At 43.4% G+C, this 9,876-nt stretch overlaps 1 pseudogene; it reads right to left on the bottom strand.

The window, feature by feature from the left end:
• Nucleotides 1–709: 709 nt before the first annotated feature.
• LOC141568961 (sorting nexin-24 pseudogene) lies at nt 710–1,380 on the bottom strand (annotated as a pseudogene).
• Between the last annotated feature and the right edge of the window lie 8,496 nt (nt 1,381–9,876).

Raw genomic sequence — 9,876 nt, 5'->3', positions numbered from 1 at the left:
GCTGTGGTAGATGGACAGATTTCTAACGTGGCACCTTTCCAAAGGGCTTTCAAGGATCATCTTAACACCCCATTTTATCTTATGCACTGACATTAGAAGCTAACCCCTAGGCAGGATGCATCATCACTGTAATGTAAATTAAAATGCCATGATTTAAAAGTGCCCTAATATTGTCAGCATAATTTAATTTCCAGTTTAGCTCCTCCCTCACATTTAGCGGTGTGTGTTTCTGTGACACTCTCCTGATGTCAGCACTGCAGAATGGATCTATCACTGGCTGAGAAAATCTCATAATGAAAAGATTAGTGTGTCACAAAATCTGAACAAAAAAGCCACCAAAGTTGATCAGTCTCAGTACGATTCAGAATTAGATTTTCAATTAGCCAATGGTGGGAGTGAAGCAGTGAGTCACTTTGTTTTGTCACACTCCATGCTCCTGGGAACATCTGTAGCCTCCTTTTCATGGATTTCTAAACTGGCAGCTACCTTCTACTTTATAAACACGTGGCTTTAATCTCAGCACCGCCCTGGGGTGCATTTTAAAAGCACCATTGGAATGGAAATTCCCTGCCCTGAATTAAACTGCGACTGTGAATTTTACCACTAGCTCCAGCTGTGATGTCACAGAATTTAGGTTAATTTGGTAGATACAATTTTCTTGACTGCAGCTTCCAAACTTGCTTCAGCCTCTTCTGGCCACGTGGGACTTCTAGGCGGGCTGGAGGTGAGGGTAAGAAGCCCCACAGAACTCCAGTAACCACATTTGGAAAATCGCTGTTTGCGGGCAAGATGTGGATCCCGGAGGTAGCAGCACCGGCTGGTGGGACAGTTTGCTGACAGCCTCTTCAGATTCTGTCTCATCAAAAGACCCACAACTCTCCTTGGTAGAGATGGCCAGTGTCACACATTCAGGAAATCAGGAAACAGTTTGGGAAGTTCCTCATCTTCTAAAAGACAGACTTTAAATACGTTTCCAAACCTATTGTCATTGTTCCAAGAATTTTGGGACCCAGTTCTCACACGTTTCGATGGAATTTCTGGAGTTTTAATACATATCTTAAGTTTGTTGTGCAAGGCATAAAATTCACTGCATGTTTTCTCAACAAAATGTTTTCTTCCATTCATTAACACTTCTACCTTAAACACCAGGTATCCTGCTCCAGGTCACTCTCTTCCTAGGAAAGGATGAGATGTAGACCTCCAAGGCCACGTCAGCCAGCCAGGGGAAGGTGACTGAGCAAGGTGGGGTGGGAAGTGGGCACAGCTCTTGCTCTGCCCGGAGCTGGGCAGGGGGCCTGGTTTCTCTGTGCCCCAGGGACCCACAGGCTGGGCATGCCCCACCCAGTTCCGCTGCAGGCCCCGCCGCCCACGATGCTCCATGTACAGTTGGCCTGGACCAGAGGGTGGAGTAGAGGTTTTAAAAGTTTTATGAGAGAGACGACCAAGATGGCACAGTAGGTAAATGCTGTGCTTATGTTCTCTCACAACCACATCAAAATTACAACTAATCTATAAAACAGCCATTACTGAGAGTCACCTAAAATCAAGCTGAACTGAAGTCCTTTCTAAGTATGCACAGAAGAAGCCATCTCCAGACTGGTAGGAAGGGCAGAGACTCAGGACAGTCTGGTCCCACTCCCACTTGTGACCGTGAAAGGTTGGGCGGGTAATTTCAGCTGTGGGGGTCCACCCATCCCCTAGAAGAGAAAGAGATCCCAGCCCAGGGTTCCAGTGCCTGGGAGAGAAGTCCCCCTAATTTCTGGTTGTGAAAACCAGCGGAGATTGTGACTGAATGAGATAGTGTGGTTACAGTCCCAGGCACTCCTGGGACTTACCCACCAACAGAATCACTCACTCTATGCTCCAGCACTGGGGCAGCAGCTGAAAAGGCAGCAGGTGGGGAACTGAGTTGTCTGGCTGGGACAGGGGTTGGAGAGGAGGCTTTCTCTTAGACAGGGGAGCTGGTGGAGATTGTTTCTTTGCTGAGCCCTCCCTCTTCCCTGTGTGTGAACACAGGCGGCCGCCATTTCTAAGTCTCCACCATTTGTTCGCCATGCCCTGGCGATTTGAGACCTGGCCCTACCCAACTTTTGGGCATACCCAGGTGCTTCTAGTAGCTTTTTCATGCAAATCACCTGCCTTGGTTCAAGCTGCAGACTTTCCTAGGGTCTCTCAAAGGTTGGAGGAACTCAGAGAAGCATCATCTGGCTTGAGCATGTCCTGTGCCTCTGGCTGAGCAGCCCTAAGTGTGTCACTAGTGGCAGCCTGTCTTGATTTGCAGTTTGGCCTCTCAAAGCACCTCCAAGCACAGCACGGGTGGCAGACATCTGTAGATTTCTTTGTGGCTCCCTCTGGGTGGCCCTAGGTGGTGCACAGGCTGTTACTGAACTTGACCCATAGCAGATCTCCTCCAAGGTTGTCCTAGGGCTGGTACTCCCAGTGGCCAGCTTCAAAATCAGGTGGAGCATTACCTAGATGCCTCCAACTACGACACACCCAAGGGGTGGAGTGGGCAGGCATCAGAACCCTGCTGAGGCAGATCCTGCTCGGTAGGATCAGCCCCTGCACAACAACTATTCCATTGTAGTCAAGGCCAGTCCTTACAGTGAGCCCAAGTGCCACTTCCTCCCATTGATGTGCAAGTATCAACCAAGGCTCAACTACAAAAGAAGAGCACAAACAACCCACACAGGAACACACCTGGAGTGCATGGCTCAGATGACCAGAAAGAGTGTGACACTGAACCCCACAGCACACCTACTACATAAGGCCACTCTACTAAGACTGGAAGACATGGCAGCCCTACCTAATACATAGAAACAAACACGGGGTGGGAGGCGGCCAAAATGGGGAGACAAAGAAACATGTCCCAAATAAAAGAACAGAACAAAGCTCCAGAAAGGGACTTAAGTGAAATGGAGATAAGCAATATATCAGATGCAGAGTTCTAAACACTGGTTTTAAGAATGCTCGGTGATCTCAGGGAGAACTTCAACAGAGAGTTAGGAAGCATAAAAATGGAGATGGAAATCATGAAAAAGAACCAGTCAGAAATAAAGGATACAAAGAAGAATGAAATCTTATCATTTGCAACAATATGGATGGCCCTAGAGAACATTATGCTAAGTGAAATAAGTCAGACAGAGAAAGACAAATACTATATGATCTCACTTATATGTGGAATCTAAAGAAAATAATAAATGAACAAACTAATCAGAAACAGTCTCAGAGACATAGAGGAAAAACTGAGGTTTGCTAGATGGGGGGAAGGATGAGGGGGAAGGTGAGGGGATTAGAAAACACAATCGGTAACCACAAGATTGCCACAGGGATATGAAAGTCAATTTGGGGAATGTAATCAATAATGTAAAGATTTTGTAGGATATTCGATGGACACTTGTCTCATTAGGGAGACCACCTCAGGGATGATGTAGATGCCTGATCACTGCACTGTACACCTGAAGCTAAAGCTGAAGAATAATGAATGTCAACTATAATTATATATATACACACACACACACACACACACACACACACACACACACACACACAAGAAGTGGAGTACAGCTTTAGGAAGAGAGACAGTGGAAATGTAACGGCTGTATGCGATGTCAGAGGGGTAGTAAATGGGGGAGGGTGTTATCACTGTGTGAGGGATATAAATGATAAATGTCTAATGATTACATTGTTTTGTACACATGAAACTAATTCAAAAAATCTTTTATTACAAATAAAAAATAAAATCAACCCCTAAAACTGCAAAAAGAAAGAAAGGATACAGTAATAGAAATGAAGAATATATTACAGGGAATCAACAGTAGATTAGATGAAGCAGAGGATGCAACCAGTGATGTAGAAGACAAGGTAGCAGAAAACACCCAACCAGAACAGCAAAAAGAAAAAGGAATCCAAAAAATTGAGGAGAGTTTAAGGGGCCTCAGGGACAATATCAAACATACCAACATTCACATTATAGGGGTACCAGAAGGAGAAGAGAGAGAGCAAGGAATTGAAAACCTATTTGAAGAAGTAATGATAGAAAACTTCCCTATCCTGGTGAAGGAAATAGACATACAAACCTAGATAGCACAGAGTCCTAAACAAGATAAACTCAAAGAGACCAACACCAAGACACATCATAATTAAAGTGCCAAAGGTTAAAGACAAAGAGAGAATCTTAAAAAGTAGCAAGAGAAAAGCAGTTAGTTACCTACAAGGGAGCCCCCATGAGACTGTCAGCTGATTTCTCAACAGAAAGTTTGCAGGCCAGATGGGAGTGGCAGGAAGTATTCCAAGTGATGAAAAGCAATGACATACAACCAAGATTACTCTACCCAGCAAAGTTATCACCTAGAATTGAAGGACAAATAAGGAGCTTCCTAGACAAGAAAAAGGTGAAAGAGTTCATCACCACCAAACCAATATTACAAGGAATTTTAGAGGGACTTTTTTAAGATGGGCAGGGGGTTAAGGATGGGTGAAAGGGGAAGGGATATGGGGATGCAGGTTATAGCATAAGGAATGTGCTCAATAATATTGTAATAACTATGTTTGGTGCCAGATAGGTACTAGATCTATCAGGGTGATAGATGGGAATGGGGTTGGGGGCAGGGTGAAAGGTGAAGGCATTAAGAAATACAAATTGACAGTTAATACAGTATGGGGAATATAATCAACAATGTTGTAAAGATCATGTAAGGTACCAGATGGGCACTGGACTTTCCAGGGGGATCAACCCCATGGTTATAGATTCTAGCCCTGTTCATTTTCGTTGAGGTTTTGTTACCTACCTGTAAGCTGGGCTGGATCCTGAATTGTTTTAATTTCCTCCAAAATCTAGCTACAATTGTCCAAACTAACATTTCCAATTTTTCTCCCACTCTGCTGACTTGGAATCACTGAAAATTAAAACTCTTTTTCTCAAAGCCCTACAAGCAAAAGCTGGATGACTTGATGTAAACTTCAGAGAAGTCACCACAATAGATCTAGAAATCTCCTTAAATGGTTGCATTCTGGACTCAGAAACTAGGTTTTCAACTGTTATCTTTGGTTTTCTTTCCCTTCCATAGAAATTCCCCTCATTAAATGCCTGATTGCTCACACCATATAGAGACCTAACTTAGGTAGACACACACTCCCATATATACCAATACGAAGACAAAACTCTTTAACTGAATTGACATATCCCAAAGACTAAAAGACTAGTTCAATGAGCTATGGAAAAAATTATCAACTCAGTTTCTGGACTGAGTTGATCAATTGAAACTTCTTGGAGAATTTTCAAAAAGTGGGGAATGAAGGGTAGCATATTATGTCACACCAAAACATGCCACTTTGGCATAAGAATTATCTTGAGATAAAGGCACTTGAAAAACAGCAGATATTGAAAAATTGTTAGAAAGACATTGAAAAATTATTCTACTCTCTACCTTTTTTCCTAAAACAGGAGATAAAAACTCACATTTGAAAGGAAAAAAGAAACATTAATTGACAGGGAGTCAAAACTGAGAGAATTCTATACAAACAGACCGTGTAAAAATAATTGTTATTTTCCTCCAGCCTCCTCACATAGTTACTTTTCCACAACTGACTCTCCTTGTTCAACCTAATATAAAAGCATGTAGATTTTACCATTTCATTGTATCTTCATGTCCTTATGAGGGCTTGTGTATCACATAAAAATCATGTAAATTTATGTTTTTTTCCTGTTAATTTGTCCTATGTCAGTTTAATTCTCAGGCCCAGCTGAAAAATGCTAAGAGGTGAAAGGTAAAATATTGCCTCTCCTACAGAGATGACTTCAGAGCTACTTACATATTAGACTGAAAACTCAAACCTTCATTTAGTTGTTAATTTCTTCTGTAATATTTTTAGATTCCAACAACACTTAATTTTTTCTTTTGATGATTTGGTAATAGATTCTTAAATATGGCACCAAGGAACAAGCAACAAAAGAAAAAATAAATAAAGTGGACTTCATCAAAATTACAAACTTTGTGCAACAGAGGACATTAGAAAGAAAGTGAAAAGACAACCAACTAAATGGGAGAAAACATTTGCAAACCATACAACTCATAAGGGTCTGGTAGTTTATATATATATATATATATATGAGTGTGTGTGTGTGTGTGTATATATATATATATATGAGTGTGTGTGTGTGTATATATATATATATATATATATATATATATATATATATATATATATATACACACACACCTTACAACTAAACAACAGAAAGTCAAACAACTCAATTTAAAAATGGGCAAAGGACAGACATTTTTCTTGAATAGACATTTCTCCAAAAAAAGACATACAGATGGCCCAACAAACCTATGAAAAGATGCTCTGCATCATTCGTTTGCATAGAGTACAAATTAAAACCACAATGAGACACTTCACTCCTACTAAGATGGTATAATAATTTAAAAAACAACATCGCAAAATCACAAGTATACTAAATGTAAAAGTCATTGAATTGTGTGACGGGCCAGCCGTCACGAGTCGATGGGTTCCCGAATGGGGGAGTGGGAATGAATAAAAGACACTCTCACATATGATGGCGATCGCGGGACTTCAGTGATCCTGAAGACACTAAGTTTATTTTACTGCACCCATATAAGCAGTTTGAGCACGTGCAAGTATGTATTAACATAACAAATGTAAATTCTTTAGCTTTCACATAGAGGATACAAAATTCACCGAAACTCACAAGTAATTATCTTATCAATTGCCCTGATAGGCATCAGCCTTCTGTGTCTGGAAACTGGCCCCTCCCACCAAATTCCTCAGCAGCTTACAAGCTCAAGATCCCCTCAGGTGCAGGCAGAGACAATTGCCTCAGGGGGAGGAAACAGGTAGCATAAACTGAGCCATTCTGCAAAGCTCAGAGTTTCCTGTAACCATGGCTCCCCACAGAATTGTACACTTGAAATTTTATGTTATGTAGGTTTTACCTCAATTTGTTTTTCTGAATATTTTATTCTATAGTATCTTATTCAGTATCATGGTTGCAATATTTGGCATTCTCCCTTTCAGGATATATGTTTTCTTCTCCCTATAAAGTCTGTTTCTTTGTAGTTGCTTTCTTGTATGATTCATTTTTCACAGTTACCTGATCATCCTAGGCTTTCTCACATTTCAGAGAGGGAGATGAAAAGTGAACGGGAACACTGGTGTCACTTGGTGGGCTTTGAACTGTGAGTTATATGCCAGGTCATCTGTGGGCTTTGTGCTGGGGAATCCCCGATATTAGCAATGCTTTTAGAATTTTCTATTTGGTTTGGTCAAATTCTCTATAAAAAGCTCCATAACACTCCTGCCTGGAGGGTGCAGCCATAGCTGCCAGCATTCTAACAGCTGAGCAGCAGATGAAATATAGATATATTTTTAAAATTAATATGAAAGTTGGCACATAAATTTGTTAAAAGGCAAAACACTCGAAGTTATCAATTACATAGATTTTATAGTCCCAAATATGATCCATACACATTTAAAATTTTAAGGTGTTCATTTTATAAAAGCTTATATAGCAACACCTGAGATAGGACTTGAACAGGTTGACAAGATTAAGTACATTAACAGAGAAATATAAACAAACTAGACGAGCAATTAATTTTAGAAAACAATGAACTGCTTTCCTGGAAAAAGAAAGATATTCAATTTAAGAAAGAATAAAGGAAACTTACAGCAGGGAAAGTCACATTCACGGATTTAAAAACCATGATAAGTTCACATTTGGGAGAAAAGTTCACTTAAAATTATAACTCCTTTCATTTTATTTTTTTATAACTGCTTTCTTGATCTCCAAAAGGATAGTGCAGATTCTCGGAAGAACTAAGAATGCATCACTAATGTCCTTTCCACCCAGTTGAGAGCCAAACCACTTTCCAAATGACAAGGTCACTTCCCATGCTTCATATTACAGGCATACCTCACAGATATTGCAAATACCACAGCAATAAAGCGAGTGTCGCAACAAAGCGAGTCCTAATCTTTGCTAGCAGAGGGTGTTGCTATCAGTTCATAAACCTTTTTTAAAATATTTTTTTATTAGTTTCAGGTGTACAAAACAACATAATCATTAGACATTAAAACCCCTCATAAAGTGATAACGCACCCCCCAAGCTACTTCCCCTCTTACATCCTACATAGCTGTTACAATACCATTGACTATCTTCCCTATGTTGTACTCCACATCCTGTGACTATATATACATATATATTTAGTTATAGTTGACATTCAATATTATTCTACTTCACCTTCAGGTGTATAGCACATTGGACATAGTCTATGGCTAGATGATGTGGTATTTCTGTGTTTTACTTTTGAGGAACTGCCAAACTGTTTTCTATAGTGGTTGCACCAAGGACGTCATAGGAATGGCGGCAGCGGGGCGCACTTTTTGAGTTCTCCGTCCGATCTTATCAGAAACGGGAAGCTTATAACCCATCAAAGGACTCTCTGCTCATCACGCAGAACAGCGAAGAGACTCGCGCAGGGATTTCTTGCAGGTGGGGAAAAATTGGGCGAGCAGGGGAAGAAGGAAGGGAGCGGAGTGGAGACACGCCGCACCTGCGGCGGCGGAGGGGACGCGGGTTGGAATCGTGGTCCACACCTGTGGCTGTAGAAATTCGGCCCCCACCCTTGGGTTGTGGAAATCTGCTCTGCACCTGTGCCTGTGAAAATCCAGCCCACACCCACAGCTACAGATACGCAGGATATCCCAGGACGGAGGGGAGCGCGGAAGCCAGGAGGTGGGCATTTTGCCCTGCATCCCACAGCGGACCTCTCCCGCTGCAGGGGCAGCATATCCAGCATTTGAGGCAATAACTCCAGATACATCCAATAAGTCTTAGGCCGGACAAAGGACACAAACTCCATACCTGGGCCCCTCCCCCCGCTCTTCCGACCCTACCCCCGCCTTTCTAGAGACCTGATCTAGCCCCTGCACTAAGGAGCAGCGGTAGATTACAGAGGCGCCTTGGAGCCCGGGCTCCGGGAAGACAGGCGGGTGGCTCTGACCCAGGGAGGAGGCTAGGAGCTGGGCTGGGAGAGGGGGGAATCTTCCGTCCCCAGCCACCACCTTTTCTGGCCTGCGGGAAGAGTGTAAGACAGCGGGGCTGGGAAAGAGAAGACCCCTCCTTCCATCCCCAGCCCCCACCCTTTCTGGCCAGCCTAGGGTGGGGCAACCACATCCCCAGCTGCAGAGACGCAGGGGTTCCCAGGACAAAAGAGAGAACACAAAAGCCAGGTAGCGGACTCTACTCTGCGTCCCACAGCAGACCTCTCCCCCCCGCAGAGGCAGGATATCTAGCATTTGAGGCAATTAACCTCAGCGGGACAAAGGACACAAACTCCATACCTGGGCCCTTCCCCCCGCTCTTCCAATCCTACCCCCAACCTTCCAGAGACTTGAACTGGCTCCTGATCTGAAGAGCAATGTCAGATTACAGAGGAGCCTTGGGGTTTGGGCTATGGGAAGACTGGCCGCAGGCTCTGGCCCAGGGAAGAGGCTGAGAAGAGTGTGGTTTGCCCTGGCCTAGGAGACAGGAGACTCATCCATCCCCAGACAGCACTTTTTCTGGCCTGTGGGTGGGGTGTGACACAGCTGGGCTGGGAAAGAGAAGACCCCTCTTTCCATCCCCAGCCCCCACCCTTTCTGGCCTGCCTAGGGCGGGGCAATTACATCGGCGGAGGCACTCCCAGGGATCAGCAGTAAGTGGCAGATGCAGCTCTCAGCTTTCAGTAGCTGAGGAATCCCCCGCCTGCCACACACACACACAGGGAAGAGGTGCCCTAAGACTCAGGAGAACTGGACACAGGGCTGGTGGTGCTACTCTCAGTGCGCATATGTGCAGGCAAGGGCAGAAT

This window comes from Rhinolophus sinicus, linkage group LG15, assembly GCF_036562045.2.
Source record: "Rhinolophus sinicus isolate RSC01 linkage group LG15, ASM3656204v1, whole genome shotgun sequence".
In the NCBI taxonomy this organism is placed as follows: Eukaryota; Metazoa; Chordata; class Mammalia; order Chiroptera; family Rhinolophidae; genus Rhinolophus; species Rhinolophus sinicus.
This window is presented reverse-complemented; position numbering and strand designations above follow the sequence as displayed.